At 44.7% G+C, this 16,234-nt stretch overlaps 1 protein-coding gene across 6 annotated transcripts in view; it reads right to left on the reverse strand.

The window, feature by feature from the left end:
- Positions 1-15,955, reverse strand: part of Tnrc6c (trinucleotide repeat containing adaptor 6C) — a 117,717-nt gene extending 101,762 nt beyond the window's left edge. For all 6 annotated transcript variants that reach the window (XM_041635645.1, XM_041635644.1, XM_041635643.1 and 3 more), the window contains exon 1: positions 15,419-15,955. The gene's annotated coding sequence lies outside the window, so the exon portion shown is untranslated. The remainder of the gene's footprint in view (positions 1-15,418) is intronic.
- Positions 15,956-16,234: the final 279 nt, after the last annotated feature.

Consider the following 16,234-nt stretch of genomic DNA (forward strand, 5'->3'; position numbering starts at 1 on the left):
ATTAGGGACCTAGAAAGAGAACAGTGGAACTAAAAAATGAGGCGTTTTTGCTCACTGCACCGTCCCATATCATCCAATGTAAATCATCACAGAGTTCCAGAGCGTGAGTACTCAGTATTTAATTAGACAAGTGATGGAGGAAGGTCACTGACTAATAAAGAAACTGCCTTGGCCCATTTTATAGGTTAGAATGCTGGGAGGAAGAGGAAGTGAGCTCAGACTCGATAGCTCTGCTCTCTGGAGCAGACGCGATGAAGCTCCGACCCAGGATGGACATAGGCTAGAATCTTCCCAGTAAGCGCACCTTGGGGTGCTACACACATTAATAGAAATGGGCCAGGCAGTGTTTAAATGAATACAGTTTGTGTATTGTTATTTCGGGGTATAAGCTAGCGAGGCGGCCAGGAGCCGGGCTGTGGGAAGAGGCCCGCAGCTCTTACTACAGACAAGCAGTATTTACCAAGTGCCTACTATAAGGCAATAAGCTAAGTTTTAATTAAACACAAATCCTGCCTACAAGAGTAATAATCTAAGAAAGGCAAAAAGGCACATATGATTGTTATAAAGAATAAAAAGTTAGGGGGTTGGAGAGATGGCTCAGAGATTAAGAGCATTGCTTCCTCTTCCAAAGGTCCTGAGTTCAATTCCCAGCAACCACATGATGGCTCACAACCATCTGTGATGGGGTCTGGTGCCCTCTTCTGGCCTACAGGCATACACACAGACAGAATATTGTCTATACAATAAATAAATAAATAAATGAATAAATGAATAAATAAATAAATATTTTTTTAAAAAAGTTAAGGTGCCCCAAGAAAGATATTGAAACATTTTGTTACTGGACAAGCCGAGTATACGCTGTGTGTCAACACCATGTTAAAGCCATTCTATTTTTCTTTTGCATGCATCTCTAAAATGGAAGAAACCAAGCTATATGCAGACAAAAAGATACATGTAGTACACACACACACACACACATATACATATAAACATACAGCAACTATGCATTTTCAGGCATCTTATTTACTGCTGAAGTATCGAAGTACAAGATCCTAGAAATTAAGGAGAGGAAGCAGATTTCTCAAACCCTCTCTGGGTTCTCTTTGTGAAATACAAGAAGAGAAACTGAAACATTATGTTCTAATGTTGCAGAACATATCCTAATAGTCTTACCAAGGCTACAATTTCCATCCCAAATAAAGAATAATTTTATATTCCAGCATTTGTGTTTTCAGGGTAAAGAAACTTCCTTTCCCACCTTATGCTAGTCAATTACTATGGCCATGCTCATAAAACAGTACCACTCTGTAGACTTGAGTTACTTCTTTGAAACTACAGTAATACACACAGAGAGAAGGTAATTACAGAGCAGAGGTGTGACTGTGAGAAAGTCCTGATGTATCTTTGCTCTGTGTGGCAAGCACGTGCACACCGCACAGGGTACATCACTAAGCATCTTCTCCAGTTGAGATAGCAAAAGGCACCCAGATTAATCTCTGGGTTACCACACAAGTGACAGATCTAGGAATACAACCCAGGAGTAACACTCAAGACTGTACTTGACAGTGGTTGCCAGAAATTGGTTATCAGCTGATGAGAAAGATAAGGTGAAGCGTTCGTAACTATTCTAAATTAAAGGACTATGTTGAAAGATGCTATCTAAAAATCACCTGGGAGACAAAGTCCTGGGATGAATGTAGGGTGTTTTCAGGGAAGTTTAACTGAGGAAGAAGTGTGTGTAACATCCCATGGGATGTGGTCCTGGACTCAGGAAAGAGGAAGCCGGCTGCTGAACACCAGCATTCTGACTGATGAGGATGTAATGTGACCAGCAGCCTCAAGTTCCCACCACCAAGCCTTCTTCTCTATGATAGATTGTTCCCTCAAAAGACTGAGGCAAAATAACTTTCTCTCTTCCAGGTGCTTCTGTTAGGCCTGTTGTCCCAGCAAAAGGAAGGTAACTAATCTACTATTCCCCCACCCTTCCCCTCTCTTTGTATGACAGTATACTCTATTTTACAAAGAAATGGTAAGAATGCGGTTTCTATTCACAGGTCTTATGGGCCAAGGCTAAAGAAACGCTAGCCACGAGGCGTGGCCTTTGATCCTGGGCGCTGGAAAGGCAGAACGATCTCTATGAATTCAAGGGCAGCCTGGTCTACACAGTAGGACAGCCAGAACAACATAGTGACCAAAAAAAATAATAATAATAATAAAAAAATAAAAACAAAAGATATGACTAGCTCCCATTTTTGTTGAAATTTTCCTTGTGTACAAAGCCCCAAAGTCTCATAACCACAATGCTTTATATATTCTCATATCTGTCCTCTCCCCTCTCTCCTTTCCTGTACAGCCCAAGCTGGCCTCAAACCTATGGCAATCCTTTGACCTCAGTCTTCCAAATTTTGGGATTATAGGGGTGAGCCACCACATATGGCTTTATATTTTCTTTTTTTTTTCTAATTTATTTTAACTTTATTTTATGTGCATTGGTGTAAAGGTGTCAGCTTCCGGGGAGCTGGAGCTACAGGCAGTTGTGAGCTGCCATGTGGGTGCTGGGAACTGAACCCGGGTCCTCTGAAAGAGCAGCCAGTGCTCAACCGTTGAGCCATCTCTGCAGCACAGCTTTATATTTTCAAAAGATCATTTCGCAGGCAGGCGGATCTCTCTGAATTCGAGGCCAGCCTGGTCTACAAGAGCTAGTTCCAGGACAGGTTTCAAAGCTACAGAGAAACTCTGTCTCGAAAAACCACACACACACACACAAAATTTCAGTTGGGCATGGTGGTACATGCCAGTTATTTAGCATTTAGTAGGCTGAGGGTATATGTATGAATTTACAGTCAACTTGGACTACATAGTGAGTTACAGGCCAGCCTGAACTATACAAGATCCTGTCTCAGAAACATAGAAAAACAGATTTTACTCAAAAAAGATAAAATAATATTTGAGGTTATTACTTTCTTAGAAGAATGAAAGATTTTAATGACAGCTACATATTTCAGCTATGAAATATAAGGAAGAAAGGATCACAAGACTGCTGAGATGACTGACCATGTCCACCTGACAGGACCTGCAATCAACTAAGAGACAGGCCCCATTGGGGTGGGTCTGTGAGGGCATTTCTGTAAGAACTGGCTGAGGAGAAGAGACCCTCTTCCAGACTGAAGATGCTTGGCACAAAGGTCCAGGGGAAATCAGTGTGTTTGCTTGCCTGACTGAACTGCTTGCTGGGTTGCGTGCTCTTGCTCTGCAGCTAGTACTATCTTTCACAGACTCCAGCCTCTCTGATTTCTAGCGTGGAATGAAGATCTTAAACACCAATTGGGACACTAATGAGGCATCTATCATAAAAACTGTGGAGCTACTAGGTTCTCATCTTCTCCAGTGTACAGACGGCCACAGCTGAATTGCCCAGCCCCTAATATTCATAGGGATTTTAGTAAACCCTCCTTTATACTGTGTATCAATCATGCATTCTATCAGGTCTGTTCCTCAAGAGACTAGGCTTCCCTAGTCCCCCTTGCTATGGTTTTCTGTCTCTTTAAGAGACAAGCCACACCCACTCCCTCCCCCATCCACTGAGGCAGGCTGATCTTCAGCTTCCTGCCTAAGCTCGCTCTCTTTTCCATCTTCCTCTTGGAGAGGCAGCTTCGCTTCTGCCTCTCTCCCCACTTCTCTGCTTCCCCCTTCTCTGTCTCTTTCTCCTCCTCCTCTTTCTGTCCCCCCCTTTTCCCTTCCCCCTTCATAACCCCCTAAAAAATATTCAACCTCACTCTGCATGTCATGTCTATCCACGTCTCTGTCTCCTGCCTGCTCACCATGTGTCTCCCTGCCTGGGACTAGCCACTGCTTGGGGACCAGCAGCCGTCTCTGCCTGGGACTGGCCGCTCTCAAGGCCCGCTGTCTGCCACCACATGGCCTGCTACCACCTACAGCATTTCTGCTGCCTACTGCCACCGCCGGGGATCTTGAAGCATTTTTTAAAAAATTATAAAACCCCTGCCACTGTAATTTCAGGGAGGCCCAACATTTAAAACATTGCTTCTTCCTTTCCCCCATATAATTCAAAATTTCACTTCAATAGTTATTACCCTGATTGTGAAGATGATTTTACAAGTGAATACTTATCAAAATTTACTGACTAGCATATTTTAAACATACAGACTGAACTTAGGAAGAAAAATCATACACACACACACACACACATATATACATATATGCACATACACACACACTAAACAAAAAGAAAACCTCATGAGGGGAAAGGGACAGAAGGTTTCCATCTTTAAAATAGGCATGATTATTTCAGCACCTCAGTGCCTGCAACTGTTTCCACTGCACCACTATCAGCCACTGGAAGAATCTGCTCATCTTCCTTAGGCTTGTATTTACATTTTGCCAAAACGTAAGCTTTGAAATCCTGATTCATTTACTTTTCTTTGGGTACTGGCAAAAAGACCATCATTTAAACAATGTTTGTCAACTAACATGCTTTACAAATTTTCTTTTGACATTTGTCTGTGCCAAAAGGCACAGAACTAGTTTCCCCAAGACTTGGGATTGAGTCCAAGACTGTCTGGCCTTCGTAAGTCACGCCACTTTTTGGTTTTTCAATTTGAAACACAGCAGGTAAGCAAGAACTGATGTCTGCTGTTTATTAGTACCACTGTCCCTATGAACCATCATGACTTTGTCACACAGAACAACAATACTAAGGCAAACCTAAAACCCAAGCAAAACAGTTTCCCATATCTTTAGCAAAAAAACCAAAAATGTCAGAAAATAAAAAGCATTACCAATTTTAGTATGCACCAAAGTTCCGAGATACAAAACAGTCTGGCTCGCTGAAGACCTACAGTGAATTTTCAGTTGTGACATCACAGTGATTATAATCCATTTATCTCCCAGAGACCCCTTATGCCCATTTTCAGCCAGCCTCTTCTCATGCTAGCCCAGACAACCACTGACATACTTTAAGTCTCTCCAGATTTGACCCTTCTGAAACCATCACAGACATGAATTCTGGCTTCTTGACTGGGTATATTTATATTTTTTTTGGGGGGGGGGGGTTAGAGACAGGATTTCCCTGTAGCTTTGGAGCCTGTCCTGGAACTAGCTCTTTTAAACCAGGCTGGCCTCAAACTCACAGAGATCTGCCTGCCTCTGCCTTCTGAGTGCTGGGATTAAAGGCGTGTACCACCATCTCAGTTCCATTTCTAATTCCTGAGTAGTATTCCTAAGTACACACCACACTTCTTTGTATACTTATCAGTGGACAGTCAACTGGACCATCTCCATCCCTCCATTACTGTCTTCTGGTGACAGCCATTCTAATAGGTGTGAACTGGTGCCTCACTGTAATTTCAATTATTTCCCCAAAGTCTAATGAGACTGAGTATCTTAGTGTATGTCAGCCATCTGGGCATCTTCTCTGATGAAATGCTTGCTAAAATTTCTTCTATTTTAAAGTGGGGTATTTTACTACTAACTTATGCTTATAATGGTTTCTTTTCTTTTTTTTTTTTTCCTAGGCATGGAGTATGCCTTTAATCCCAGCACTTGGGAGGCAGAGATGGGCAGATCTATGTGAGATCAAGGCCAGCCAGGGATGCACAATGAGACATTGTCTCAAAAATAAAAAACTCTTACTCTGCCCAGGCTGGTAGGGAGCTCCTGGGCTCCTGTGCTCTTCCTGCCGTTCTGACAATGACAATTTCAATTACTTAACATGTGTCTCTCCTGAAAATCAAAGTAGCAAACCAAAAATGTAAAGCCCAGCCAAATAAAGAAACAAAAGAGAACATGCTAGTCCCAAAGTCAGATGTTTGATTCTCCTGACCCAGCAAGACTATGAGGCTTATAAAACTCCATTCCTGTGAACTTTCATGTTAAAGGACTGAAAGAAAGATTCGTTGCTGAAGAAAAATGGGTCAAGTGAGGGAAATTGCTTTCCCACTGAGGTTTGAGATTGAATAGGAAGTGGTTGAATTAGACAGAAGAAAGGCAGGCGTCTCCCATTCACATGTGGCTCTTGTATATCAAAGGTTCAGCTTCCTTTGCACTGAATCCATTAACTAAAGCATTTCAGTTTCAAGGTGACACAGATTCTACCTCCTCCTTCACAGAAATGTGCCCCCCCCTTCACCACTTGTATTAAAACTAGAATCCTTGAACGGACTTAAAATTTTCAGTAGTATTAATTTTCAAATAATGCTCTAAGAAAAACTTGCTGCTGTGGCAGAATAAAAATAGCCTACGAGCTCTATATACTGAGACTGGCACCCTCCTGCCTGAGTCATCCTGATGCCACAGTCAGGAATCTAGGGAAAGGAACATTTACACCAGGGCTTTCACATGAGTACTGTTCTTTCTACACGCATCAAAGTCGTTTCATTTAGAGTCCCAAATGACACTGACTGGAGCTGTCAACTTGCAGCCTTATTAGTGACACATGTACCAATGGTTAAGAAATCTTTTATGAATAGGCCAGACACCTGAGATCAAGTATGGGGCATCAAAGATCCCCTAGAAGTTAGAGTCATCCAGTCTGAATGAGGTAGCGGAGGGGCCATGGAGAACTGAAGACGCAGAGGTCTGGCCTCTTGAACTTGGCACTGACCAGCACTCCTGAGCTGGTGCTACTGTGACATCTGCAGCTTCTCACTGGCTACAGACTTTGGCTTGACAGACTGTACTCATCCCACATCCAGGCTGTCCTCTACCTCTGATGTATAGAACTTCAGGACAGCAAACAGGAAAGGCAGTGGGGATAATAAGCTGTGCAAGAAAAACCAATGAAAATTTTGAGCACATCTAAAGGTTAAATTCAGAAACTGATGTGTCTTATACTAACGTAAAATTCACTTAGAAAAATCACAAGTTAGAAGATAAAAATTATTCTGCATTGGGATTTAGCAAATCAAAATTGTGCCATCCAAGACTAAAGAGGCATATGGGGGTTATTTAAATAACTATATCTAGGGACTGGAAGCATAGCTCAGTGAGAAGGCCCTTGTTGGGCATGCATGAGACTCTCAGTTGGGTTCTCAGAACCACAAACATGAATTGACTGAACAAATACATGTAAATTTTTTGATAAGTACCTACAAGTCAATAAAAAGTGATTTCAAGCCAGGCGGTGGAGGTACATACCTCTCACCTTTAATCCCAGCACTCGGAGAGGCAGAGGTAGATGAATCTCTTTGAGTTTGAGCTAGCCTGGTCTACAAGAGCTAGTTCCAGGACAGGCTCCAAAGTTACAGAGAAACCTTGTCTCGAAAAACCAAAAAGTTCAAAAGTCAAGAAATGAATTTTGACAACATCCTTTAAAGATCCTCTGAGTGAGTGAACAATAACATAATCCATATGCGAACCAGGGTGAGCCCTTCCTTAGAATGTGTTCATGGTTCCCATAGGCTTGTATCTAAAGACAGTGGTCCGATGTGTTGACACAACAGATGCAACCGCTACCATTTATTAACCCTAAAACTTTAACGTCTATGAGAAATACCATGTGCTGTTCTTTCTCAATTTTATTTGGGGACATTTGCTGGCAGTGCCAGGGCCTAAGGGAAAAAGAACTACCCATTCCTTCAGGTACCCACACAGAAAAATGATGCAAGAGTCTCCATGATGTCCACCAAGATAGACTCGCCACCCTTCTAGTGCTCCTTGCAACTAGGCTGACTAGTTGAAAACCAGAAGTATTCAATTATCAACTCCCCTCTTTCCCTCATGATTGTTTGTGGAAGCAGCATCTCTGAAGAAATACTTGACTCAGAATTGAAAATATTTATTTATTAGTACTCTAACAGAGAAACTTTTCTAATCACCAACTATAGCAATAATCCCTGAAAGTATAGTTTTACAGATTTATTTTTATTATTATTAATGTGTCTGTGTGAGCATATGCCACATGTGTACAAGCGGCTGTGGAGGCCAGAAGAGGGCATCAGATCCCCTGAAGCTGGAGTTCCTGGAGGCTATCCTCTATAAGTGCTGGAAACAGAACTTTGTTCCTTTGCAAGAGCAACCAGTGTTCTTAACTGTTGAGTCATCTCTTCAACCCCTGGAAAAATTTACCTTAATATTTACAAAATACCATAGAGATTATAGGGATTAAAAAGATGAATAGGTTATTCTTATTAACAAGTAACTCAAGCCTAATAAAGAAATAATTAGCATAATGAAGACTTTTGCACTAATGTGCAACCAGTTAACTAAAGACTTAACAGATGTTAAGTACAGTGACAGCTAAGATTCTCCTTACCTGACTGTGTAAAAGACAACCAATGTCACCTGTTTTAAAGTTTTTTCAGGTAGAATGTGGCAGGTACACTTAGAATCCCAGCACTCAGGAGGTTGAACAATAGTGAGTTCAAGGCTAGCCTGAGTTACACAGTAAGACCTTGTCTCAAAAACAGCAAATAAAAAGTTTCTTCATTCTATTCTAAAGGAGTAAAAAAGGAAAAATTTTTTGTTTGTTTTTAAATCTTTTGTCTCTGTTAAACAAGAATCTACTGTTCCTTAAGTTTATGGAAGTTATGTTTGTCTAATAGAATACTGTAATCTATAAAAACACCCAACAAAACTACTAATATAGCTATACTGTAACATTTATGTGACAACCCAATCTTGCTTCTTTGCAACTTTGAAAATATTTCCCTTTTCTTCCTTTTGGTCAATATTACATGTCATAAAGTTTAAAGAATCTTGGGACGCTATGTAAGTTGTCAGTTAATTTCTTATGCTAAGAAACTCAGAAAACTTGCTTCCACTGATAGCACTCACCATAATAGCAGAATCCCATTCTCACATGGCCCAATGCATGTCTGGGTTTGCTGTGATCCCAAATTTCTACTCCAGGACAGAACCTCACACACACAGTAAGCTCTCTTGCCCCAACTATATCAAACAAGGATGCACTGATATGGCTTCTTGGGGACTTAATTGTAAGCCTTCCAGGCACCCTACAAAGAGCAGGACGCCAAAGGCCTCACTTCTTTTGTCCTCCAAAGTCTTAATATCTTTCACTTCCACCCCATCATTATGTCACCCAGGCTACTTGTCTCACAGAGCCAGTCATTCTGGCCATAATGTGAACACTGCATCTGTTCAGGGGACGCTCCCCACCCACCGCTGGTCACGTCAAGTTCCCCAACAGCCATCAAGAGTTTCCAAACAGGCAAACATGATAGTTCTACCCAGCATTGTCCCTACCAAGCCTCATTATCAACATAAAACTAACATAAAGCTCACTAACAACATAAAAGCTAGGACCAGTGCTCATTAAGTTATTAAGAACTCTGAGTCCCTCTATGTCTCAGCTGTGGTGTTCCCCAAACTTGGTTTGCCCATTGTCTCCTTGCAGAGTTATCACTTTCATCCAAGGAAGTTCCACCTTTCAGGACCAAGACTTTTCAAGTCAAGTTTTGTGTGTCCACACCACCATCATCCCATCAAGCCACTTTCTATTCTGACTGATGGGCACACCCTCAGCATTTCCGAGGGCAGTTCCCTTGAAGTACAAGTTAGTCTGGAGGGAAACTGTTCTTGGGGGTCATGGGAAACTGAGAAATACTGGACTGGACTTCTCTAAGCATCTATTTTGAAACTCATTCTTACAAAGAGGATATGGTAAGTGTATAACTATGTTATACTCCAACCATAGATTTTGGCCAAAATCCTGTATGGGTGTGTGGTTTCCTCCAAACCTTTCTTGACTGCTCTCTTTTTGTAGACCATCCCCAGCAGGTCAACTCTAGGAAGTCCAGGAGAAGAGCCTTCTTTCACTGTAGCTGTGTACACAGAGGCAGCAGAGGGGAACAAGCAGAAGCCCTGGCATTAGAGGACCTGAGGTACCTACCAAGGCTGATGACAGCCAGCAACTCATTCTAAACCAGCTAAGATTCTTCACATCTAGACATGACCGGAACACCCATACTTATTAGCTAACATGAAGAAAATGCTCGGAAAGCATGCTGCCAATATCAGCAGCAGGAGGGGTGAAACAAGGTGCAAAGAATAGAGACTAAGAAACTGTTTTCAAAGCCACCCTATTTCTGTATGAATTTGAATTCTGTCATCTCCTACAAACTGTAGGTTATTGTGGAAATCCCTTCCTCCTCTGTTCTTCCATCTGTTCACCTGTGAAATGGGAGCAATAAATGCAACTACCTTAAAGGAGTATTGTCAAGTATTAATAATATGATCTTGATATGGAGTCACATTGAATGTTTGTTAAGCATTTTTGAAGACTTTGCTTAAATGGAGATCTGACTGACAGAATACTGACCACCTCCCCTATATCAAAACTGTTCTCAATGACTCTGGCACTAGGGCCTATAGAACCACCAATTTCTTTCCTCAAGATATTCCCTGACAGAAGAAACTTTGCTCCAAGTATCAGTCTACAGCCTCCTTCATTGAGAACAAAGCTTATGAAGACTATTCCTTGCACTCTTCCTCATTCCCAGTATTTCCTATTTCATATAGACTGTGAGAAAACAGCACACGACCCAAGGAATACTCCTGCACTCCTCTTCCACAGCTCCTGAACAACTCTTCTGTTAATCTCGTCTCAGCAAGAAGGCAATCCATAAACCTGGCGATGGTGGCGCACGCCTTTAATCCCAGCACTCGGGAGGCAGAGGCAGGCAGATCTCTGTGAGTTCGAGACCAGCCTGGTCTACAGAGCTAGTCTCGAAAAACCAAAAAAAAAGGAAGGCAATCCATGGGGCCTGAGTTGGTCAGCAGCTCCCACTTACAGATCTACCTTAATTCAAGCTTGCTATTTTAACTTGGATTCTCCTACTTAGTTCAAAGAGTAATTAAAAAGAAATGATCTTTGGGAATAAACAGTACACAATACAGGCTCAAGACAACCAAGTAATTTTTGCTGTGAAAGTTTCCTGGCTTTTTAGAATAATCTGACTTGATGCTTTGATACTGGAGGTCCACAGCTCAACCCTTCTGAGGCAGGAAGCATGACTGTACAAAGAATATTCTCTACCAGAAGGTCTAAAGAAGGAAGACAGAGAAGGTCTTCAGATTGAGAAATGAGGCATCTGTTTAGGCGTTTGAAGGCTCCTGGAGGATTATTTAATATACAAAAAGATGATGGCTACAAAGAATGCTATCAGCTTCAATGGCAATGAACTGCTAATTTAAAAAAAAAATTGTTGTGGCAGAAAGGTTTATGAAGAGGCAAATGGAAAGCAAAGCCCATCAGACCAACCTAGCCTGTATTCTGGGGAACTCATCTCCCAAAGAACTCCTCAGTCTTAAGACTATACATGGCCAGGTGAGCTCAAGTGTTTATAATAGGAAAGATGTGTTGCAACAAATAGGAAAAGGGAAGGGAGTGGTGACAACTCCACATTCTAATTCCTAGAGAAAGTATTTGAATTCATTGGCCTGCAAGAGGACTTGACTTCAGAATTCACACTTTTGTCCACTCTTAATCACAACTGTATCATAGCTGGAACTCCAAGAGTCGCAGGATTTTCATGAGCAGGAAGGCTGCTTTCACAAGGCTCCTCCTGCTGTTGTGGTGTGCAGCTGTGGAAGGCAGGCTCAGGAGAGTGTGCACACTGGCTGAGCTGCCTCAGGGATGTTTCATGGCTGGGTGCCCAGATTGTCTAGCTCTGCACACAGCTCTGTAGTGTTTTGAGGGCTACATGGGAGGAATGCATTCTTAAATTAGCAAACAGCTCTCCATCTCTGCATAGATTCTTCAGTCTCTGGAAGCATCTGAGGCCAAGAAGTCACTTTAGCGCAATTCCAAAAATGGCACAAAGTATACGGAGTTACACAGCACCCTGAACATGTAAAACCATGCTATAGCAAAGTGGAGGGTGAAAAATAAACCAAACATGCTCCATTTCTCTGTCCCACATCACTTACATGCATTCTCCGCAAAGCTACACAATCATTTCTGACAAGTAATCTTCGTATTTTTAAATAATTATGTTTTTGAAAAACTGTGTATAACCTGACAATTTATCAACAGGAACACATTTATGTGTTAAAGTCTATTTTTAAAAGGTATATTATTTTATAAGAAACACTCTCCTCACAACAAGTATTTAAAAGTCAATTTGTAAAAATGAAATTTGCATAATCAAACTGGCTTAAAAAAAGTAAATCTGTAAAAAAAAAAAAAAATCTACCCCCAAATATTGACTAGTTCACAGATGACGCTCCACTCTCCTCTCAAAGCTATGATGTCTTCAAACAAGGTGATTAAGATGTTAAGTATTGTTAAGTCCCCTTCACTGAAGCCACTTATCCTGACAGAGGCTTCATCACCTGCTAATCATCTCTCAAGAGACTTCCCTCCTGCTCACCTACACACACAGCAAGGCCTGCTGAAAGAAAGCCTGAATAAGAAGTAAAAGTCTGACTGTCTCAAAGTAATTTCAGTCAAAGGAAACCAAACACAACTGGACAAAACCAGTCACCTGGCTTAGCTCATTTAGAGCCTTCCAAGCCCTGCCTGCTGGGGGCTCTGCCTCTTACTCTCTCCACCCACATCTCTCCTGCTCCGAGGACTGCTGTAAATCCAGCCTCCCCTCGCCACCTCCTTTTCATGCTTTCCTCAAACCAAGTTTTCTCTGCTAGCTTCAACCCCAAATCACCACTGTCTCAGACGCTATTTGTAAATCTAACAGTCTTAGCCTTACAACTGATTTCCTTTCCTATAACATCTACCTACTCAAGTATCACCTTTGCACAGTAAGCCAGACTGAGTTGTAAACAGTCTTCGTGTGCTCAGACACCCCTCCCTCCAGGGATCAAATTCACACTGGAGAAGGTGGCAGTCTACAAAACAGCTCTTCAGCCTCAACATATTAGGTTGTAATGGAGCCAAAGACAAGTAACAAGTCAAATCAAATCACAAAAAAGCAGTTTTACTACTCTCACCCTCCCCCATGTCATCTTGGGTCCAGCAAGAATAATTTCACAGGCAGGACCCCCTTCTCCCCAACTCGTGGATATGAACAGGTGGGGTAATACACTCAATTCTTGCAGAAATTTTATCTTTCACACAAAGCTTCCTTCAATGAAGAAAAAGTCTCTCATCCCACTCCTGACTTCCTCCTGGGCTTAGTTCTGGGTAATAGTATCTGAGAAAGCACACAATTATCTCAGTAAAGGACACTGCTTAACAAAAAAGTGGCAGCAATGAGGAATACTGTCTTTTAAAGTTTCAAGTAGTCTCCAAATGGCTTGGCTGCTTTTTAGCCAATGACGTCAAATGAAACAATGCCTCTTACTCCTGCATAACCAGTACTCCAAAATGCCAAGTCAATTAATTAAGCATAAATATTATCCTGCCACAAAACAATCCTTTATTAAAGTTTATCTGCCACTTGTGACAACCCAACACTAAACATCAAGAGGAGGAACAGCATTTATAAGAGTCCCAACAACCACCAAAACATTTAAACAACAGAATCCCAAGTGGAATCCTTTGCCAATCTCAGGGTCAAAGCTTTAACATTACACCATACTAGCACGAGGGAGGTCAGTGACAGGTTGCTTTGGACAAGGGGCATGATTTAAATCTATAGTATAAAAATCAGATCTATATGATTATATCACAAGTGTAGGATGCATACATTCAACTATTACTTCCTGAACTATTAATTTCTCATTATTCAAAATATGAAATAAAAATAGTCTCTAAGAATCTTTTGAGAAAGGGGTTGAGACAGGGTTCTTTATGTAGCCCTGGCTGTCTTGAAACTGTGTAGACCAGGCTGGCCTCAAATTCACAGAGATCCACTTGCCTCTGCCTCCCTAGTGCTGGTATTAAAGGTGTGTGCCACTATCGCTCGGCTGACTCTTAAGAACCTTATGAGAATGCAAATGTTGAAATATTTCGGCAGAAGAAAAAAAAATCTTTTCAGTATGGGTAAACAAAGTCCCAACTACTGACCTCCTGTGAACAATAAAATCAATTCAGTCAATGTAACAGAACCCTGCATTTTAAAAGCCTCACTGTGCATAAATTTCCTTTAAAAAAAAATCTTAGTAGGTGCCACACTAAAATGTCAAAAGCAAGGCTCACCTCTTCTGTTCTGGAAAAATGTAATTTTCTTCAAGGTGCCCTCTGACAGACAAGTTCAACTGGCTTGGGTTGTCCTATCTAACTCAGTCTCTCATTTCGTAGGGAAGAAAGCCTGCAATCCAGGAATACAACTGTCAGCACCCCACACAGTTCAAACTGTCCTCTAAAGTCACTCGAGTCACGTTCTGAAGGTCTCAATTCATTCATATAGTCATTCCAGTCCAAAGACAGGAAACTGCATAGAATAACACCGTGCCATTCAGCAATGTGGTCATGAGTGGACTGACTGTAATTGGTTCAAGCCGGTTAATGTGCACACTAGATACCCACAAAACAACAACCACCACCCAGAAGCTGGGCAACACAATGGCCCAAACCAGCCAGGAGATTCCGACGTGTAACTCCTTCATGATGCCCAAGCTGGCCATCAACGGTGCACCATTTTGAGTTTTGAATCTGCTCTTCATACCCAGAAGCCAACGAGCAGACCACTCAAATGGAGGTTTCATCTGGCGAAGGCAAAGGTTGGAGCCAACTCAACTAATTACGTACGGAGGCATCAGCACTGTCAGATGTCTCGGAACGCCATAGGTGCAGCAGAGCCCCGCCGGCTCCTCCTCCCAGGGCTCCCGCACAGCATCCCAGCACCATCCTTCATCAGGATTCCTCCAGCTACGCGCCGCGCGCGCGCCAACCGTCTCCTGGCCCGGCCAACGCACAGGGGGGTGGGGTGGGGGACCGCTTGACGTCCACATCTGCAGGTTTTAACCGCTACGGATGCCATTTCGCTACATCTCACCTACTTGGTGAAGGCGCGGACCAAGCATCCCTAAAAGCAGAGGCGGCGTCTGGGCGCTCGGCTTTAGTTATGCTAACGGGGCCGGGGCGGCTGCAGTGGCGGCGGCGGCGGGTCTTCCTCGCACGCAGCACTCCGCAGTGTCCGTTTGCAACACCGTTACATAGAAATCCACCTCATTTCACAACTGCAGGGGGCCCTCGGGGTCGCGTACGGCTCGCTAAACAACGCCACACTGCGGATCGGTGTATGCCACCCTTTGGAAACACACGGTCTGCAGACGACCGTGCAGGGAGACCGAATCTCATCCACTGCATTAGTTTAAGAGGAAGAGAGAGAGCGCGGGGGCACAGCTCAGCGTCCGACCCCAGGGTCCCCCAAGCCCGGTGCTGCACGCCCGGCCCGGCGCTCGCTGCCCGCGCCTCTCCTCCCGCCCGTCAGCCCCGGCCGGCGTCGCACGCGGGTCGCTCGGGGCCGCCGCGCTCCGGCTCGGCCGAACAAAGGGCCCCGAAGACCTCCGGGCGCAGCGGCGGCGGCGCGCTCACCTGGGCTCCGTCCCCGGCGGCGGCTCCGCGGGGCTCCGGCGGCGCGGGCCTGGCGGTGGCGAAGTCGCTCTCGGCCGCCCGGGGCCCTCGGAGGCGTTCCGGCGGTGGGGGCCCGCTCAGTGCCGACGCCGCGGGATCGAGACCCGGCGCGGGCGGCGGGTGGGCGGCGGCACGTCCCGGCAGGTCCAGGTCCAGTGCCCGCGACGCCGCGACGCGCCCCGTTCCTCGGTCTCGGACGCAGTCCGGGTAGGAGGCGGCAACGGCGGCGGGCGGCTGAGCGCGGGGCCGCTCCGCTCCCTCCGCCTCGGGCTCCGGCTCGGGCGGGCCCGCGGCGGCGGCCGCGGGAGCGCGACGGCGCGGGGACGGCCTGTCACGGGGACGGCCGGGGCGGCCGGGCGGCTCTCAGGGCTGCGCAGCGACGCGGTCGGCGACGGCGGCTGCGGCTCCCGGGGCCGTCGCGCTGAGGTGCGGAGCTGCCACCGCGGCCATCTTGTTGCTCTAACTGACAAGAACCCCCCTCCCCCCGCTCCAGCCAGACGCGGCGCTCGCGGCCCCGGCCCCGCCCCGCGTGGGCCTCCAACAGGAAGTCGTACCGGCCCCTGGCACGTGACTCCCACCGTATCTGCATACCGGAGGGCGATCTGGCCAATCAGCTCCCGGATCATGAGCTCCGCCTCCAGGCACCACGCCAGAGCCCATTGGTTCGTCCCAACAAGGCCACGCCTCCTCCTGCTCCCTTAATACCCGCCCGCGCTGTGGTTGCCCAGACCGAGCGGGGAGCGCGCGGGAGTGCGAGCTGCGCGTTCTTCGCGCGCC

This window comes from Microtus oregoni, unplaced genomic scaffold (genome assembly GCF_018167655.1).
Source record: "Microtus oregoni isolate MIOR12 unplaced genomic scaffold, Mior012 000048F_ref0000485, whole genome shotgun sequence".
Taxonomy (NCBI): domain Eukaryota; kingdom Metazoa; phylum Chordata; class Mammalia; order Rodentia; family Cricetidae; genus Microtus; species Microtus oregoni.